General features: G+C 39.9%; 1 protein-coding gene and 1 non-coding gene across 9 annotated transcripts in view; one reads left to right on the forward strand and one right to left on the reverse strand.

Annotated features, from left to right (window-relative positions):
- The window catches only part of Foxp2 (forkhead box P2), a 461,746-nt gene that overhangs the window by 120,221 nt on the left and 320,162 nt on the right, over nt 1-21,363 (reverse strand). The gene's annotated exons all lie outside the window — the stretch shown is intronic.
- On the forward strand, nt 7,009-7,136 carry LOC127194918 (small nucleolar RNA SNORA17). The gene has a single exon (XR_007831310.1). It is a non-coding gene; the product is annotated as a small nucleolar RNA SNORA17 (small nucleolar RNA).

Consider the following 21,363-nt stretch of genomic DNA (forward strand, 5'->3'; position numbering starts at 1 on the left):
TTCAAACTGGCTGACTGAAATGCTCTGCCTGCCTTCAAACTAATTATGGCAATATTTTAATCTTCTGGTGCCTTCTCATTCTCTGGCTCATTCTGTCTTTACTTGTGTCTAGCTTGTTCTCTTTGCAACCTATCTCTGTAAAACTGTCCCATTATTCAACTCTTGGTATAAACTCTTTCCTCTCTCCCTGAACTGCTCTTAAGTAGTTTCTCTTTCTTGTTTGTTCTAGTGAGAGTTGAGTGCATCCTATCTGTGACTCATTCTGTCAAAAATTTCTCTGATTTGTCACTTAGTCTGTCTCTCAATTAGAAATAACATTCAAGCATGGCTGTTTCCTTCTCTAAACCAACCCTATCTTCATTGTTTGGGATTAGAGGTGTGTGCCAAGGGTGCGTTTATTCCAGACAATCTAGAGGGTGTCTGCTTTCCAGGCAGAACATGAAGACCTAGAAGGTCTTTGGATGTGATCCCTTTCCAGAGCAGCCATATTGCTGGATTAAAATTCCCCTACAAGTAGTTTTGTCATAGTAACAGAAAAGTAACTAATACAGAAGCTGGTGCCAGGACTGGGATGCTGTTGGGAATAACCTGACCGTGTTGTGTTTTAGAAGAATGTGAAAAACTTTGGACCTTGTGTCTAGTAAAGTGTTTAAATGCTGTATCAAAAGGTTAAAGAGGCCATGGGACCAAGGAAAACAAAATTTGGGAAAACAGAAGAGTAAATGTTGCATCAGGGTGAGAAAGAAAAGCACAGAATAGCGTTCTTGTCATTTACTGATTACAGTTACTGATTTAACTAGGTCAGTGAGAGATCCTGGTGGGTGGAGATTGAGGGGAAGGGTGAATAACAAAAGAGAGACTAACACCTGTACGCAGGGATGCTTGGAGTCCACACACTTGAATTGATATCAGATTATAGGTCCGGGGTTGGAAAGATGGTTCAGTGGAAATGATGCTTGATTTGCCAAGCATCAGGGCCTGAGTTCAGATCCCCAGCACTCATGGCAAAAGAGCAGGCTTGACCGGGAGCAAGCAGAGGGCAGACTGACAGTCTGTTGACTAGCTAGCTCAGGTGACGTGACAAGTTCCGTGTGGGCTCATGTTAAAAAAAAATGTGTGGTGAGAACAATTGAGGGAGGCAACGCAATGTCCATTTTTAGCCTCCATAGGTGTGAGGCCCACTACAGACAGGAGCACAGACACATACAAAACCCACTACACATACATCAAAACAATACTGCCATCTGGAGAGTTGGGCCAAGCTCATGGAGAATATTTAGGTATTTTCTGGCAGTGCATTTTGGTGCTTCCTTTTAATCCTCCTCTCGGGAGGCAGAGCAAGTGGATGTCTATGAGTTTGAGGGCGGCCTGGTTTACCTAATGAGCTCTATGCCAGTTTTTCTTCACAGATCAGTTTTTCACAGTTAAGCAACAGCAACAACAACAACAACAACAACAAAAAAAACAGAATTCTTTCTTTTGCCTAACACTCACAAGGCAAACAGTGCTAGGCCCGGCAAACAAATTCAGCATGGCCACCTAATTGAGTGATATGAAATAATATTTCCTTGAAAGGAACCACTTTCAAAATGGACTTAAGAGGGTATTTGTCACCCAGTGTCATTTCTCAGCCATTGTCCTGAATTTTCAGTTTCCTTGATGTGGAGACAGAGAAATTATAACATGGTAGCCAATGGCTGCATTTAGTGGCAAGTCAACTCAATTTTATAAGAGAGGGGAATTTATCAATTTTCCTACCCAGCACCAATTTCCAATTTTCGTGATGGCACCGGTGTTTTTATTTGGAAGCTACTGTGTTTCTACATCTCCTTATGTAAACTTCTTTATAATGTGGGACTGGACCAAGCATGAGAGAGTAATAACGGGTAAGTCAATCAGAATGCCCAACTGGTGTGGTTCTTGAGGATGCCACCATTGGAGAGTGAGGCAGTTTATTCAGGCCACTTTGACACCTGACCCTCAGATCTTGCTCTGTTGTGTCTGTCCAAACGAAGATTATTTTAAATTTAGGTCTTCCCTGTACTCTGTGGGCCAGCTGGCCCATTTCCATGAAGTAATGCTCACCTTTTAAAGAATTATGTGAATTTTTGATACACAAGTGCAAACTAATTAGACTACTTTATTACACCTCAGTCCGTGAACACATGGCTGAACTTAGTATCTAAAATAAGTTTTGGAGTATACTTCAGGTTACATTTTTATGGACTAGACAAAAAATAATTCTGGACGTCAGGATTTTTCCCCATTCATTATTGTTTGCAAACTTAGGTCAAGTATTTACACTTGCTGTTATATTTCCAGCTTTATAAATACTTCTGTTCCCTATCACTAAAATGTCAGCTTAAATAAACAGAATTTACAGTGTGCAAACGACAACTAGATGTGGAAAAATGGCAAATACAAAAGGCTAAATACAAAATATCAATACTCAGCTAGGTGTCAATATTGATTAATAATGTTCATAATTGGTGGACCTTAGCATTTTAAATCTTTCTATCATGTAAAATTTTATATTCACTTGCATTTCCTTGTTAAATAGGATCTAAATTGCAAAAAAGAGGAGCTTAACATTTTATTGCAATTATTCATAGTTTTGTTTCAAGTGTGGGCATGTGTGTGTGTGTGTGTGTGTGTGTGTGTGTGTGTGTGTGTCTATGCCCTAGTATGAGTGTGAATATAGAAGTCAGGGGACAACTTCATAGGTTGTCTTTCCACCATGTGGGTCCTGGTGATTGACCATTGGCCATGAGGTTTGGTAGCAAGAACCTTTACGAACTGAGCCACTGTCTTGTTGGCTAAGAAGAGTTCTTCCATCTTCCTTTTTTTTTCACTTTTGTTTGTTTTCTTGTTCTTCTGTTGCTATCCCTCTTGTTTGAGGTAGTTCCACGGAGGACCTTGGTTGGCCTGATTGGTGTTCGTGGAGCAGGCTGGTCCGGAACTCACACATATGCACCTACCTCTTTGGGCCAAGCACAGAGGCTAAAACCCAGCAGATTTTCTTTTATTTTTAAGAAAAAGGCAAAGTAAAAATTAAATTAAAAAATTGTTTAGTGGTACCCAGCATTCTATGCAGGTAGGGTTTTTGAAAGATTTGAAATTTCAAAGTATTTCATATTAATCAATTAAAGCCACTGACATTATAAGTTAATTAATTTTTAAAGAATAAGACATCACAGAAGAGTTAAGAGAGATTACAGAATGTAACAGTGTCAATGTCAGCTCTTTACCCTGTTAAAGTCGATCCTCTCCTTATTCACTTTGAAAGCTGCCATCATAACTGGCACTAATTGGTGCCCATGTTAGAAATCTCAGCAGTGGAGCCAAGAATAGAAAGGATATGGACACCTCTCACCCAGAGAGCAAGGCTGTCTCCCCAGGTGAGACTGGAATCCAGGAGGGGGCAGGTGGCCAGCTGATCCTGGGAGGAGGAGGAGGAGGAGGAGAGTGGCAACTGTTCACTTCTGTGCATAGACAACGCGAGTCTCTGTGATTGTTAATCAAAAGTGTTTCATGTACCCAAAGTCACTGTGAAAACAGAAGAAACACACAGTGCTTTGAGTGATGCAGCCACTCAGTGAGCCAAAGCAAAGGCAGTGCAGTGCATATGACATAAGAGCAATCTGATCCATGTTAGGGACTGTTGCAGTTTCTGATCTCTCTCTCCTCTTCTCTTCTGCCTCCTCTTCTCTCTCTCTCTCTCTCTCTCTCTCTCTCTCTCTCTCTCTCTCTCTCTCTCTCTTTCTGTCCACCTCTGTTGTTTAAAAATATTTTAACTATGTAAAACCAAAGTCTGACAATCTCATAAACATTAGGAAAGCAGAGACCAAACCAAACCAAATCAAACAAACGAGCAAACAACAACAACAACAACAACAACAAAAACCCCAAAAAAACCCAAAAAACAAAACAAAACAAAACAAAAACCCCTGCAATTCTCGATTAGAAAAAATAGGCACATTTATGGATACATTGTCATCTTGCTTGTATGAATATTACACATTATTTACCAAGAACTGAACTATAAAATCAAGTAGAAACATTTGCTCTAAATGTATGTAGAGAAACTGGAAACAAATCTACAAGGAACCTGTAATCTCCAAGAGATGTATGCACAGAGCGCGGAGAGGAGCAGAACACAGATCCTTATCTGGAAGGTCAACATAGAGACCTTTGACCTCGCTGATAGTAGACGGACCATATAACACTGAGTGTGAGGTAAGTGGAGACCGTGGGCATTAAGAATTCCCAATGTAAATAACATGGAGGAGTTTAATGTCGCCTCACACACTTAGGGAGTCCCAGAGGCCAACAAATTCAGAGAAAAGAGTTGTATTGAAGACAGGGTTGTAGAAACCTCTAGGAGTGAGAAGAAAACAGAAGAAGACCTTCAGCGTGTTCATGTAAAGCTAAGTCCTTTATTCTATGCCCTTTGACTTTCTCACTATTAAACACGTGTCAGTTATCCAATGCATATATGTTTTGCCTTGAAGAATAAATAAAGCCTAAACATATCTCTCAGATATTGAGACTCCAATTAGTGTAATATTAAAATTCTAATCATAAAAATGGGAGTAGGAGGGAATCTCAGTAGGCGCTGTGCTTACCAAGCAAGTCTGACAACCTGCACTCAGATCGCCTGAACTCAGGTAAAAGTCTAGATGCCATAGTGTGCAACTGTGACTCCTGCACTCCTGCGGAGGTGATGGAGATGGGCTTAGGAAAGTCATCTGAAAACTCACATTAAACAGAGACACATTAGAAAGAGACACAGCCTCAAAACAAGGTAGAAGATGCAAATTGACTCCTAAGATTGGCTCTCAGTGCTCCATCCGCATGCAAGGGCATGTTCTACCCATACTTACACACACATGATTTCATATGTACATATATCTACCTTCACATACTAAATTATGTACTATATTTCTTCTTAGAAAATTCTAAGGACTTGAGGGGAACCAAGTAATAAAGTTCTAATTATTTCAATTTGATTGCGATTAGAGGCACAAAAATAATCTTAAAGTGTATATTACCTAGAAAAAGCTAAAAATTTTAAAGATGTTAACAATTATTTAGTTTTTTAAAATTTTATATACTTTATGGATATATGCTCATTGTACATTGTATGAAATTTCCTAAAGACATTTGCATACAATATAAAAAGGAGTTCTGATGGATTTTCAAGAAAATTTTGTGATAAGGTAAATAAGACAAATGTAAATATGACCTCTGCTCAATTTTATAACAGCTCTAAAGGGGGTGAAAGAAGTATTTTGAAGTTTGGATACATAATAGGGAACACTTCAAACTAAATTTAACTGAACATGGTCCCTTCCTTTGCTATTTGGGGCATTCAGAACATAATTTCACAGATGATATATTTTTCTTAATGTGATTTTCAGACTACATCTAATGGAAAATGCCTGGTTAGGATTCAGAGACATGGTACAGATATTCGACCACATTTGCATGCAATGATTTCTAAAACACCAATGCCAGGGTACAGACTCTATTGAAATGGCTTCTGGGGTGGCTGGCATAACACATTACATCAGATTCCAATCTTTAAGTAAGACTCAATTCTGAGTTTTTAAAATAAAGATATTTTGTGTAAAATCACCCTTGACTCATTATTCAAGAATGTAGGAATATAGGGTTCATATGAACAAGAACTGAAAGTAGATACTTAATATTTTAAGCAAATCCCTGTATGTGAAATTGTTTGAATTTCACTTTGCATAGTAATATTGGAGGCTCAATATAAAGTTACTACAAAACAATATAAGTAAAAATAACTTAATATGCAAAAGAAATGAATGCCATTGGTTTGACTTATTGTCCAGCATCTAGCTTGTTTCAGAGATTTTTTCCCATTACAAAAGCACTTTAAAAGGAAATATAGAGATGTGAATTGTTTCTTATTTCTTCTGTAGCTGGACTTATGGAGACATCCCGAGCAGCAAACCAGAAATAAACTCTTATTCAATGTACTTATGAAATGCATTTATCTCTAACCTAATCAGGACCCTCAAAGTCAGTGAGGAGTGGGGTGAATGGAGCGGTCACTGCTTCACCTTCCAGAGTATTTCTCTTTCACAGAGGCACCAACCCTAGAGATCGTGGAGACCACTGACTGGGGGAGGCCTCTTCTGCAATCACCATCTGATGCTCTTTCCATAGCTTCTCCTTGAAGGTTGGGATGTGATTCAAGAAAAGAACTATAAAGATGTGTTGCTATGTCGATTAGATACCAAAACAAAACTCTGTGTCATACTACTAATGTTTTCAACCCAGAGCATGCCAGATCCTCTTTTACTACATGCTTGCCTATATAGGGGGCAGCTTACATCATGGTCACCCCTAGGGATGCATGGGGGGCACTGAAGGCCATTGCTGCTCCTACACTGAACCTTGCTGGAAGGAAGCAGCAGCTTTGTGCCTGCTGTTGGCCTCAGCTACAGCTCTTTCCTTGCCAATACTGGGTAAATGACCGTCTCTCTGATGAGGACTAGACACTGGAAGTTGTACCTGCACAAGTGTGTGTCGTGAACCAAATCTCTTTGATTTGGTCCCCATCAGTCTTTTCTCCATTTTTCTGAAGAAGTAGAGGGGAACAAAACCAAACCAAACCAAAACCAAAGCAACCAAACAACCAAACTGGAGGGACTGAGGATTTAAAGGGAACCATTCTTTCCAAAAGACTATCTCTCATCATTTGCCGCAAAGTCTCTCATCTCACTAAGAGAACCTCAGTAGAAGTCTGTCTCTGCCACTCATTTCTTTCATATTAAAAGAGCACTGGCAACATCAACATTCCTGGATAACATCTCTCTTCATTACCAAGTCCCATTGCAACTTAATGTCATCCTCAGCAGGTTGGGTTGATGCAGCAGCGCAGGCAACAACAGAACATCGATAGCCCCATCAATCCACTGGCCCCTTCAAATGAGAGTGTTCATTGAGGCTCTTCGTGTATCTCTTCCCTCAAGAACCACAGAGGCATTGTAGGTGTGGCTTCTGGGTCACATGGGCATCAGTAGGTGGCAGAGAGGAGAGAGCCTATGTCTACATTCAGTGCTCTGACCTATGAACATCTAAATGATTGGTAGCCTGACATTCCCTCAAATACGTAAGCCTGAGAAGACTACCAGTCCAGTGTCAGGCAGGTTTGGACGGGCTCCCAGGATGGGGAGCAAGGCAGAGAGTACAAGAACCTGAGATGTCCACCAGTTCAGTGTTGTGCAGCCCTGGGAGGGCAGACCATGCCTGAGATGACCAATGCCCGGTGCCATAATAAACAAGTGAGGTGCAGCACTCCTGAGACCACTCCGGAGACAACCCCCAGACACCCAGAGACTCCAGGTGCCACTGAGGGGAACAAGTGCATGGTGGAGAAATGGAAGAGAAAGAAAAACAGAAGGAGGTAGGCAGGATGAAGAGCTGCAGAAGTGGAGACTCAAGAATAGCGAGGACCAGCCGGATGTGAGGAGCTGGTGATGGTACCTGGGACCATGGTGGGGTGAGCTGTCCGTGCTGCCACTGGGGTCATGTCTGGGTTCATGGCCCTGCAGCAGCAGGGGTCTGTGACCATTAAAGGCCAGGCGTACATGCCTGGTCTGGGCTATCGTTCAGAGACATGTTGATGTCTGAGGGCTGTGCAGAACTGGCCCCGCACCGCATCTGGGCATCTTGGGAGAACTGGCTCTAGAGGCATGAGAGAAGGAAATCTGAACCCACGCCCTAGTCAACTGTAGTGCTCAGGCAAGTGGCTTACACATTGCAGGCGTTGCAGGTAAGCCTGTCCCAAGCATACAGTATGGGAGACCTGGTCCTATCACTCATCTCCTATGTAGTGATATGGATAAGGGAGAAACCCTGCTTCCCACGTGACCCCCAATAGCTGTGTCAGGTGGGATGCTTGGCCCTGGGATTATGAGAACAGGAAAACTTGTTGCTCCTCAGCAGCTCTAGTACTCACCTGGGCAGCACAATAGACCTGACCCTGGTAATAGCAGGGGTGTGGGCAAACAGGCCTGGGGCCTGAGCATGGGAAAGCAACTCCCGCACCTCACCTAGGCAGCAAAGTAGAGCTGACCCAGGATGTACGGTACTCAGGTAAGCCAGCCCTGTGGGCTTGAGCACAGGAGAGTCTGCCATATGTCTTGTCTGCTGGGCGGTGGTGGAGGGAAAGACACAGAAGAGCGGGCCCTGCACCTTGCCTGGGCAGCACGACAGAGCTGGCTTGGTTGTGAGGGTTGAGGGTGAGCTGATTCACAAGGCATGAAAACAGGAGAGATGGTGGGCTGACCAACTCAGATACCTTTCAGGCCCGGATCCAGGCCTTTAATTGGCCCACCCCAACATCTACTCCACTGATGAACTGCTACAGTTCATGGTCCTGCAGATCCAAAACTCCAGGATCTCTATCATACAGGGTGGGAACAGGATGTCCCAGTGAGGTTCCAATACTGATGGAGCAGCAGAAGCCAGAGGCCTCGTACCAGACCAATGAGTCATTGCAATGAACGTTTGCAAGTAGAAAGTGTGGACAAACTGTGACACACTACAGCTTCCACAAAGAGATTTTTTTTTTCTTTCTGTTGGAGGGGAGGTTGCAAGGGTGAAGGCTGCTGTGATGGGAGAGGGAGGTGAGTGGAATTGCGGTGCATGATGTGAAACTGACAAAGAAACAATTAAAAAAAAAAAAAAAAAAAGAACCACACCTCAAATCAAAACAGCTAGAATCCGTAAGGATGCTAGGGCAAGGTGCTAGTTGTAATTAATATGTGCTTTGCCATCCTTACTTGGTATGTTTTCTTCTAAAATGAAACCAATGGAGGGCAGTAAAGAAGCTGTTATGATCAGAGATGAAAGGTTAAGAGGCACACGGTTTGTAGTACACTGACTTGAATTTACAACACAGCTCAACCGTCAGCTACATGACCTTAGGTGAGGCAATTTAGCCTTTCTTAGCTTCGGCATCTTGTTGTGTGAAATGAAAAAGCATAAAAAAAGCACACAGCCAGGTAAACACAGTGAGCTCTGAATATGCATTAGCAAACAAAAATAAAGAAATGAATGCTTCAGGATCATGATTCCATTAGAGGAGGAAAATGAAAAAAAGAAAAAAGTGGGACACGAGGAATGCAAGACCCATAACTTTAGCGCTGGGTGCTTCAGTCTTCATTTTCTCTAGCCATAGTCATCCATCTGGAGAGAGTGAGACACAGTGCTCACCACTGAAGGACCCCAAAAGACCAGGATGTGAGAAGAGAGAGAGAGAGAGAGAGAGAGAGAGAGAGAGAGAGAGAGAGAGAGAGAGAGAGAGACAGAGAGAGAGAGAGAGAGAGAGAGAGAGAGAGAGAGAGAGACAGAGAGAGAGAGAGAGAGAGAGAGAGAGAGAGAGAGAGGGAGGGAGAGAGACAGAGAGAGAGAGAAGGAGAAGAAGACAGAGAGAGGGAGGGAGAGAGGGAGAGAGAGAGAGGAAGGGAGAGAGAGAGAGAGAGAGAGGGAAAGAGAGAGATGACGGGAGGGAGGGAGGGAAGGAGAGGAAGAGCAAAAGATCTTTTCGAGAGTAGTATCTAAACTCTGAGTAAAAATTGGGCAGTATGAACTCGTTACAAAGACACACCATTGAATCAACAGGAAATTATTCCTCTATAGTCACAAAACATGGTTTACGACATTCAAACTAACATTTAAGAATGCCATCCTGATCAAAGTAACTAGATTCCATTATTCAGAATTATTATGCAATGTAGTTTTGCCAAAGACTGTATTTGTGAAAAGTTTATATATTCGAAAAGACAACTGAGGTGAACACAAAAGAACAGAGACGAATCATCACATCCTAGGTATGGTGCAGAAAAGACAATCGCAGTCCTGTGACAGAATCTCCTCAAACTCTCACACATTCATCGTGGCATGTATGCCATGAAAGCCCACAGCATTATCGTTTGTAATATATGAAAGAGTTTACTGGAGGAAAGGTCAAATATTGGAACTGTGCTAAATAATCTACTAGAAATTACACATTTCAAAAGCAGGACCAAGTTTCATTACCCAATAGCTGCTCTCAAGAAAGAAGCTAATTTACATTTAAAATAGGAATGCAGTCTACTCTTTAAAAGCACAATGGTAAACACGCCAATTTGACAATTACATTAATATGAGCATTTGCATAATCTGTCTTCTACACCTGTTCTTACTTTGAGGCAGCTGCAGGACGGAGCACATCTCACTAGTCGGAACGGGTATTTAATTCATTTCATGTCTGAAGATATCTCACTTATTAAGTATTTACTGGCTTTTGCAAAGTAGAAAGAATCTATTCAGAAATCATGTGTACTGTTCATTTGGTTACTATTAACTAAGAATATGCATAGTATCACACACGAATATCAATTATGTATTTTGCATCTTTAGTGAATTGTTTATTCTATACATTTTCCTTCAAGTAGGATGCATTTTGTTTCCATAAAAGTATTTACTAGAACAATAAAAATGAATTTGAAAAATTCTATTGGGACTGTAACTAGATACTCTACAGCAAATGAGTTGTTAACAAACAGAGAGGAAAAAACTTCAGAACATCGCCAAAAACACCGTAATATATGCCATTGTAGAGGCTTTTGAATAACTTTGAGAGATTCCACTAACATTTTAACAAACACATTTCAAAATTTAAAAAGCACAAGGTTAATCATTTTAAGGATCCAGTTTGTTTCCCTGTGCATTCAACTACACACACAGAACCATGAAAGGAAGTCAGTTTATGGCAGCTGCTCTTTCTCCCAATTCATCTGTTTAAATCACTGAGCTTGCCTCTAGCTTGTGGGCTTTAAGATACCCCTGTAGCCTGTCAACAGACCTGCACCCCTTTAATCTGCTGTCATGAATAGGATATGAAGGTAGAGCTTTAGTGCTTCCTAAGGAAATTATTTATTTCCTGAGAAATGAATGAGCGCATGCTTAGTAATGAACTGCAGAAACAAAGCAAGTCTGTGTATATTCTTTTAACCTCTGAAGAGGTGAGTAGTAAACTGTGGAATTCTCACATCTTACTTTTGTAAGAGCTCCTGTAAGATTATAGCAACTACTAAGCCAGTTAACAGGAGCTGACACTTTGGATGCGCTATCATGGCTGTTTAGAAACTGCCCCCAAGCAGAGGACACTACTGAGGAGAAAGCTTTCACACATCTGTCCAGAAAAGGTCTGGGTACTCAAGCCTCGTTCCCGAGACTCAGAGATGTTGACTGAATTAATAGTAGGCTTTAAATAAACAGCATCAAGGTTTGTTTGTTTGTTTTTCCTATATTTTTTCTTGTCACAGTAGCTAAAATATGACTGCAAATGTTCTAGAAAACCAGTGTTTAATAAATCACCACCATGTATAAGAGAGCTGATTCTTCTTAGAGAAAATATTGCAATTTCTTACCAAGAACCTAGGCTACTTACTCTAGGAGTATAAAAATAATTTTTATTACTATATAATTTAGGCAATAAAGCTAAGTTATAGTGATTGTGAGAAAAGCAATTTTCACAGTTCTGACCTCTATATAATTATATTTCTAAATATTCCTTATTTTATTTTTCTTCATTAAAATTCTTACCTATATAATTGAGCACACAGAGAAAGCACTCTAAACAGATAAGCTGGTGTGTCATGGGGCACCTGGGACATAATGGGATGAAACTATATTCATATGGGTGACAGTGTACACTCTGTAATGTTCCAACAACAAATTTCATTTAGCAGTGGAGTGCGTTAGCCTGAACAAATGAGCCTGAAATTTAGTAGGAAGGAAAAGGCTAGCTCATTATTATAGTTAAAACTTTTGACATGTTAAAAAAAAAAAAAAAAAAAAAAAAAAAAAGCTTTTTAGCACAGTAGAGACAGCACCTTATTTTGCTAAAAATAAACAGACAATAACATTTTAGAATCAGAGTTGGAATCAAATATTCATGATTGACAGGAATAGAAAGTATATCGTGCAGTCAGTAATGGCGACTCTGACCTGAACCCAAAGCTTTTCTATGTTTGGACCCTTCCCTTCACTGTACAACATGAATGGGGTAATGCCAAGTGACTGGCATGCCCATGGTCCAGCACTGAGTGCCAGCCTAAAAATGAATCTTATATTTAAGACAGGAGATTGGGATAGATGTGAGGACATCCTTGTACTAACCAAGGACAATACAAGTAGTAAACATCGAACTCCTACTCAGCTACCCAATGGACAGGACATTCTCCACAGTTATGTGGAGAGTGGAGACTGACTCTGACACAAACTCTGGTACCCCATATTTGACCACCTTTCCTTGGTGGAGAGGCCTGATGGCATTCAAAGAAAGAATAAGCAGGCTACCAAGAAGAGACTTGATAGCCTAGGACCATATAGTGGGGGAGGAGGTCCCCCTTCATCTGAGACCTAGGGGAAGGAAATAGAGTGAAAGCAGGAAGGAAGAATGGGAAGATACAAGTGATGGAATAACAATTGAGTTGTAAACTGAATAAATTAATACAATTATAATAAAAAACCCACAAAAATCATTCACTTGTAGACTGCCATGAAGATGCCACAAGATGGAACACACACACATCCAAGCACCATCAGTGTAAAAGATACTAACCGGATGGAAATCTATTGGAATTATGAATGGAATTTGAAGATGAGGTAAATTTCAAATCTCCATTCATCTTCTCCCTATCTGGATATAGTATCATAACATAGCTAGGCTTGCCTGGAATTGATTGTGTAACATTGGCTGTCCCATAGTGAGTGTAGGGCTTATACATATAATATACCACATAAAATTCAAGTCCTTACAGTTTTTTGTATGGCTAGAATTATTTTTGCAAAACCACAATGGTTAATTTGCATATGTAAAATAACCTATAGGGGCTAAAGAGATGTCTCAGCAATTAAGAGCACTTGTTGCTCTTCCATAAATCCCAAGTTCATGTCGCGTAGACATTATGTGCCTCACAAATGCTTGTAACTCCAGATACAGGAAGTCTGACGCCCCCTTCTGGCTTCTTTGGTAAGCTGCATATATGGAGAACACACACATACACACGCACTAAAATAAATAAATATTTTTATAATCTTTTAAAATTATTATAATTTATTCAGATTACATCCCAATTGTTATCCCTTCATTTGTATCTCCTCTTTCCCACCCTCCCCGCCTCTTTCATTTTATTCCCCTCCCCTAGACCTCTGACAAAAGGGGACCTCTGCTTTTAAACACAGAACTCATAAGAGTTGTAAATATTCTTCAAAAAATACACCAACTCTTTCAATAATGAGAGTCTAGCCAAGTGTTCTGATTTATCTCATATTAAAATGGGGAATTTGATCTCTTTACTATAAATATAACAGTAAAGTACCTTTCCACCCTTTCCTTTCCTCTGCTTTTCTGTCCAGATAAAGAATTTTGGCGATAGGCTCTTTTCTCCGTGTCTTTCACAAGATTTTCTTTCCTCAAGTTTGTGTTATCACTTCAATAACTGCAGATTCTAGACTTCAGTGCAAAGGAATTTTAGAAAAGCACAAAGGAACCATCGGGACACAGAACTCTGAAAACCTTATTTTCTTCCTTCTGTAAGTGATGGCTGACTCACTAAACACAGAAGAGAAGAACCCAATTTACTTCACAGAACATGTTTTAAAAGCCGTAACTGTCAAGAAGATTTTGAATCCCTTAAACTCTAAGTTTTGTTTAAAATGGCTTGAAAGAATAGTTATTATCATGAATTTTATCTAGCCAGAGTGTCAGCTCCCCGAGGAGAAGAACATCTTTGAATTCCCCTTGGTCCTGGGTGTCAGGGGCATGTAATCTTTTTTTAAAAATAAATTTTATTAATTTATTCATATTACATCTCAATTGTTATCCCATCCCTTGTATCGTCCCATTTCTCCCTCCCTCCCATTTTCCCCTGACTCCCCTCCTCTATGACTGTGACTGAGGGGGACCTCTTCTCTATATATATGCTCATAGGGTATCAAGTCTCTTCTTGGTAGGCTGCCATCCTTTCTCTGAGTGTTGCCAGGACTCCCCATGCAGGGGATGTGGTCAAATATGAGGCACCAGAGTATGTGTGAAAGTCATACCCCACTCTCCAGTCAACTGTGGAGAATATCCTGTCCATTGGCTAGATCTGGGTAGGGGTTTGAAGTTTACTGCATGTATTGTCCTTGGCTGGTGCCATAGTTTGAGCAGGGCCCCTGGGCCCAGATCTGTCCATCATTTCCCATCATTATGATCATTTCTAGTAATCTGATTTTCTTGGTAGGCTGATGGTGATGTGATTTGGATACATGGAAATGTTGTAAATTGTTCAGTATGCCACTATGCTGTTTTATTTATGTCTGATGTTTTGCTATTAAAGTAAGGTAATTTTTTTTATCATATCTGCAGAGTAGACTTTCTAATTTATTTCTACATTACTCCTGAACTTAATTTCACTGAATAAATGTATTTTGTTAAAAACAAACTAAATATGTGAAGGTGAGAGGGGAGAGAGAGAGAAAGAGAGAGAGAAAGAGAGAAAGAGAGAGAGAGAGAGAGAGAGAGAGAGAGAGAGAGAGAGAGAGAGAGAGAGAGAGCTAACTCCACCTGAGTTTGGTAGTGTGGGAAATTATTGAATGGAAGTAGTAAATAAATCCACATGGATTAGATTAAGTTACTGTTTATTTATCTCTTTAAGTACATTATTCACCATCAATTCACTCTAGACCAGGTGCTTATTTTAATACTTTGTCCTAGCATGGCATGGGTTAATGCATTTTGACCCTTTAGTGTTGGGAATGTACATTCCAGAATTAAGTACGCTTCATGAATTCTCCATGAGAAATCTGAATATAGTGCACCTTGCTTTCAACATGTTCTGTTGTCCCCAAAGATAAAGCGCAACCTAATCAGAAACCATGCAAGAGTCTTGTGGACATCTACATTTGCATGTTCTTGTATTTCATGGACTGAGTTTGATGTTTTAGTATTTGAAAAAGTTGTACCAAAATGGTGCCTGAAAGGAAATTAAGGAATGGGTTGAGTTTTAATTGTGTTTTTCCTGTGCAATTAAAGGAGTAGAGACGGAAGACAACAGAAAGAGAGAGGGCTGTAGGGAAGGAGCAAGAGGGACATCTTTTTCAGAAGAAATCAATGAAGTGATGAAATAGATTTCATCAACACTTATTAAATGTACACATGAATGTTTGGCTTATGCTGTTTTCACAATTTGATGTAGAGCCTGTCATACCCCTGCATTTCTAGGACATACCCATGAATTTAATAAAGAAGATGGACTAAGTGCATTTTAATTTCAGTCTCAATAATTACTTGAAAGCATGCAATACATATTTGGAAAGTGGCTAACTCCTTTGTCTCACTGATGCCATAGATGAAGGAAGGCTCAGAACACAAATGCTGGCTTGATCAGACAGGCTTTTTATATGACGCAGTGTCCTGTCTTCCTCCCTCCAGGGTGGGATAACACTCATCACAGGACATACATCTTACTTTCTGGTCCTCCTGCCTTGCCCACATGAGATTCAGCTAGGATAATTCTTATTACAAATATACTCCTGAAAAGGATGTCATGGTTAAGATGCTCTGTAGTCATACAACTAAAATTGAGTCATGGGTTCTTGGTAAACTTAAACATTCTGGTTCTCAGAGTTCTGGAGGGCAACAGGGACAGTGCCAACCAACTTGTGGTTGGTACGGGAATCAAATGACAGACAACAGGAACAAAGCTCTTGCAAGCTAGAACTTGGCAGGAACCCCATCTTTCAGAAGGTTTGGGGCAGGCCTGAGTTACCAGTTGTATGTTGCATGGATTTCTCTTTTCCTCCTATACCTGCTAACAATACACACTGCATGGGGTACCATGGGATACTCATGGAATGTGTCTCTCATCATGTGGATAGTTGGGTTAAGACTTTCAGTTTTCCAATGATATTTAATGTGATTACCAAAACAGAAAAGCTTCTTCTGTCCTTCCTTGTTTAATGCTCAGGTTCCATGACAATTTACACCACCACCGAGTGTTTGTCTTACTGCTCCCTTAAGCTCCATCAGGACACTACACTAGCATGCACACATTTGGGAGGTACTTCTAGAGGAAGGAACTTTACGTTCTGAGCACATACTGTGTGTCTAATTGGTTTTTTAAATTATGATAAAAATTACTGAAGCTAAATCCCTGAAAACTCACTAAACTTCAATCCCATTAATACATGTATATGTGTGTGTGTGTGTGCGTATGCGCGTGTGTTTAAATAAATCTCAAACAGTAATACCCCATGTCACTGAAGTATTTCAACTTATATCTTTTTTTCCCTTTACATAACTCAAGTACTAGTTAGTTTGGTAAATAGTTTGTACATAAACTTCTGGGTATCTATCCCATAATCTAATTTTCTCTCTTTCTCTTCTTTAAAAACTCCAACTGTTAAAGGACTAGGGGAGAGAAAGAGGGAGGGTGGGAAAGGGAAAATTCGAATGAGGGGATAACAATCGGATGTAATGTGAACAAATTATTTAAAAAATAAAAATTGAAAAAAAGAACAAGAAAGAAAAGAAAAGAAAAAGATGAGGCACAAACACAGCAGACTATGTAGACATCTTACTGTTTTTTCATTGTACATACGAAATACATTTCTCATTATAAAATAATTATATACTTTGGAAAAGTAATCAATATGTTCAAATAACATTATAGTTTTATTATTATAGAAAAGATAATCAGTTCGATGGACTGCTAGAATGACAGGTGTTCACAGACACCGTTTCAGGCCAGTGGCTTCTAAGAAAGTTTGTTAATAAAAGGGGGCAGAGCCATCTGTCCATCTCTTCGGTGAGCTTCATCTTTTCTCACTGCCTTCTTATTCTCTCTGCCTGGACCATGGCATGATACAGTAGGACAGGTAGTCTTCCTGTGACCATGAAGACAGAAGCCTCACGGAACCAGAGCACAGTGATGAACTCTTGGCCCCCTGCTATTCTTCAGAACCTGTGCTAATTGGCTCTGGACTGAGCCAGCTCTTCACTGCCTGTCAGCTTCACTGCAGACTGTATTTCTAGCTAGAGCAGCTAATGTCTTTACAGAAAATGTAGATAGTGCTTCATTAGAAATACTCAAAGTCATTGATTAAAAAGTTAATAATTAAATCATAAACTATAGGGTGACAGATCATGTTGAGAGTATATACAAGTTCTTAACATTTGAAGAATCCTATTATGTGCCTTTGTATAAATGTCCAATGTTGTTTTATTAAGCAGACTGTCTTACTTTTAATATCATATTAAAGTTTTCTTGGAACTTAGTAAGGATGGAAACCCAGGTAGTGCTAACAGATGAAGCAGTGTATTGCATTAGAAATAGGAAGTAAAGGGCTTACTGAAAGCAAATTACTCAGGTGACTTGAAACTTCACAGCCAGAAGATAGAGTTAGAAAGGAAAATATTTACATAATGATTAAGAAGAAACAATCAATTGTTGTTGTCAAATAAGCATATTGTATACTAGCTCATCAGGGAAGCCAATCCTTAGAGGTGCTATTTTAAGAACAGATTGCCTAATGGAACCAAGACAAAAATCTATTAGTGATATGCGAGGAGGCTGGCCACTGTGACCAGAGCCGATTATCTCAGGGGAGCCAGGCAGCTTGCCAGTCTACTTTTGTACTTGCTTCATTGGATGAATGGGATAGCCTGAACTTATTTTGATAGCGAAAAGATGGCCTAGATATGTAATTTATTTCAAGTACTCTAGGTTTATTCAGCATTCACCATGCATTAACTGTTGTGTTTGGGTGCAATTTTAAGCATGAACAAAATACAGTCTCTTACCTCCAAGGGACTTTAGAATATGGCAACAAATTGAAAAAGATGTCAAGTTTCTATACTAAAACTTGGTATAATCTATCATGGCAATTTGAATATGTACAATGATGAAAATTATGACACATGTTCTGGAGACAGATGTGTGTGCGAATGAAGAATGGAGATCCTAGGAAATAAGGCTAAGGAAGATGTGAAAGCCTTTGGGATCTAGGTCATGGCAATGATCTTCCAAGCTGGTGGAGAGTCAGGTAAGGAAGTAAAACAGATGTTAATGCATATAGTTCCTGGTACCTTGCAAAGTATATAGCATGTAAAATACAAATATTTGTAAACATACAAATAATAGCTTGGACAACAGTTCAGGATTAAGCTGTGTGTCATGTCTATGACAGTTCATCAAATGCCCTGCGTCGTGTGCTGAGAGATTAGAGTGGGGAATTTTCACATCATCATAGCAGAGGGCATGATACCATCAGCTTAGAAGGGATTAATGGTTAGAGCCTATAGGATAAGATCAGGAAAGGCTGATAGAAACACTGAGCATGACAGGGGATGATCTGAGTTGGAAACCTGTTAACCTGAGCTGAGATGCTTCAGTAGACAGTTGAAAAGATACAACTGGAACCTCTGAGAAAAGAGCGACTTGACAGCTTTATGTATGGGCGCAGTCTAGGCCCCATATATTTACGTAGAACCTCCATTCAGGCGCTACAAGTGCTGGAAAGTGAAAGATGAACAAGGCAGCCTTGCTCTTAAGGAGCTTATAGCAGTTAAGGAGCTTATAGCAGCATGCAAACAAAAATAATGTACAAGAAAGAAGGTGTGTGTGTGTGTGTGTGTGTGTGTGTGTGTGTGTGTGTGTTGGTGGGGTGAGAACTTCATAGCTTCGGAGAAACTTCATAGCTTAGTGACCAACAGATATTTAAAAGTTGCAGGACTAGGTCAGTTGCATGGAGACATGAATGAAAATTTGAAGCACCAGAAGAAGCCTTTTGATGTCTCTGCTTAGGTCATAGATATAAAACAGGAATAGATAACGAGGGCAGACCACATTTTTTGAAGAAATGAAGAGTTTTTTAACCGAGAGTTTCTATATCAAATGCAAGCTTACCAGGGATAATGGATATCAGTTGGGGCCACTATGCTGCATGTATGTATGTATGTACGTATGTATGTATGTATGTACGTATGTATGTATGTAATAGGAAACACATTTATCATTGATAATTTTATGTGTAATATTATATCAGTACAAAGAAGAATCTGATACTACTGTCAGAAATGATTTTGAGACAATATGTTAGAGAGTGGCATGTCAAGAAGCTTAAGGGGGCTACTTTATCTTTAGCTCACATTAAAAAAAATAGAAATGCATAGAATAAGCAAAATGAACAGTGATGTTGAATCAGGAGGCAACCTGCAATACAAGAGGTTCAGCCTATTTTTGTCTGGTGAGAAAGCAATCCTGGGCTGTAGCTCATTTTGTAGTGTTACCTAGCATAGGTACCACAAAAGAACAAGCACAGTGGCACAGGCCTGCAAGGCTAATATCTGGGTGGTTAAAGGAGGAGGGTCAGGGTTCAAATCATTGTTGGCTAGATAGCAAGTTCAAAGCCAGTCTGGGCTACGTGACAAAGACGAAACAGAAACCAAAGATAAACAAAAGATAGTATTTCTGACATAGGATATTACTAGAATTCAAGTTCAATAATTTTGATTACAGAGAAACATTTTCCCATTCAAGAGAGAAAGGGAGTTCATGTTTCTACACTAAGCTTTGGACCAAGTACTCAGGCATTTACTGGAAACTTGTAGGCATCTTGATTTTAAACTAACCCCACCCCCACTCCACCCCGACGTTAAGTCAGGAAACTGAGCTGGGACAGGCTTCCGTTTAAAAAAAAAAAAAAAAAGGATTTCAACCATTTCTTAGGTTTGAAGACCATTGTCCTAAATGTTCTCCAACACTCTTTAGGGAAGTTATCTCAGGGATTGACGGTGGAAATTGAGAGCCAAGAAATAAAGGGAAGCCCCTCCATGACAAAGAGCTTGAGGAAAACTTTGATTTGGCGCAGTCACATTATGAACTAATGTTTTAAATGTCTACTCCGTGATTGTTCTGGAGGAAGAGGAACGAGTGTAGATAAAAATCTATCAGTTGTGAATTTTTTTCCCATGTTTTTGCAGGCGTGGTCTAAGAATTTAATTTAATCTCTCTGCGATACAACAGATTTTGCTCATGTCAGCGCACTGTAACGTTCGCTGTGTTCCTTGGTTTGTCACTTGATAATGTGCGTGGCACCAGCGGTGGAGGATGTCAAGTTGGCAGCTTTTACAGCGAAGGCAAGTGTTAGCTTTCTAAGTGTAAGAATTTATACAGTGTGCAAAGGAACCTTGTGTTATTCAAATGCTTAACCACTCGCTAAGCAGCAGGTTCTACGTGGGTTGCAAATAAAACGATATAAATAGACATGGCCAAATAACAAAACCTGAAAAATAAAATAAAATAAAATCCTATCTGTGGTTAGTCACAGCTGGATGTGATTGCAGACCTTTAGCTGAAATCTGAATCTGAGACAGAAGCTTTCTATCTGAAAGGATTAAGTCCTCAAAGACTAACCCTGGGGCAAAACTAGTCAGTAACTGGTGGTTAGGGAAACAAAGGCTCCACTCACATTGCCCTTCTGTGAGGTCTCTTTTTTCTTAAGCTACTCCCTTCTCTGTATCCTAAAGACAAGTCAGGAAATTACTAAGATCCTCCGATAATGTATGAAAGCCGGCTGATATTTATACTAAAGAACAGAGAAAGGTAATGGAGACTCTTAACTCTATATAATATATTAATAAAGATAGTACAAGGGACTTGCTTGTTTGCATTCGCTGTTTGAAACAGATGATAAATTGTTAAGATCTAATAGATCAGAACCTCAACATTCCCAGCTGCTGAGGATCCATCTCATTATGTGCCTATGCTTCCAGAGTTCCTGTGTCTCATTCTTGTAAAATTCCTCCAGCCATGACACATTCAGGTGTGCCTAGAGGCTGGATGGTCTAGTCTGCTGGTCTCTCACACAGATGACCTAAATCCTCCATACCATTGCATGTACTGTCACTAATGCCCTCTACAATTCTACATTGAATCCATGATTCAGTTAAACCTATGATATGCATATCATTTTGGATTTTTTTTTTAGAAGACTGAGATGAACAATGTGGAAAGTTCTCTGGACCATTGTAAAGCTGTTGTGTTACACCTTGCAAAGAATCAGAGTGCTCTCGCTGAGGTGGAGAACTGTGTTTGGAAGGAAGGCTGCACACCCTCACCAGGAGGTCCTGAAATAAAAATGTCTTGGCTTTCCCAGTTCCTGAAGATCTCAGGATGGATACCTCATGAATGTCAAGGATCTGCTATGATGACTTCTCATCAGTGGTTTAGTTGTTATCTAACCAAAGAGCAGCCTTTTCATTAAAAAACAAAACAAAAAAACAAA

Source organism: Acomys russatus, chromosome 10, assembly GCF_903995435.1.
Source record: "Acomys russatus chromosome 10, mAcoRus1.1, whole genome shotgun sequence".
In the NCBI taxonomy this organism is placed as follows: domain Eukaryota; kingdom Metazoa; phylum Chordata; class Mammalia; order Rodentia; family Muridae; genus Acomys; species Acomys russatus.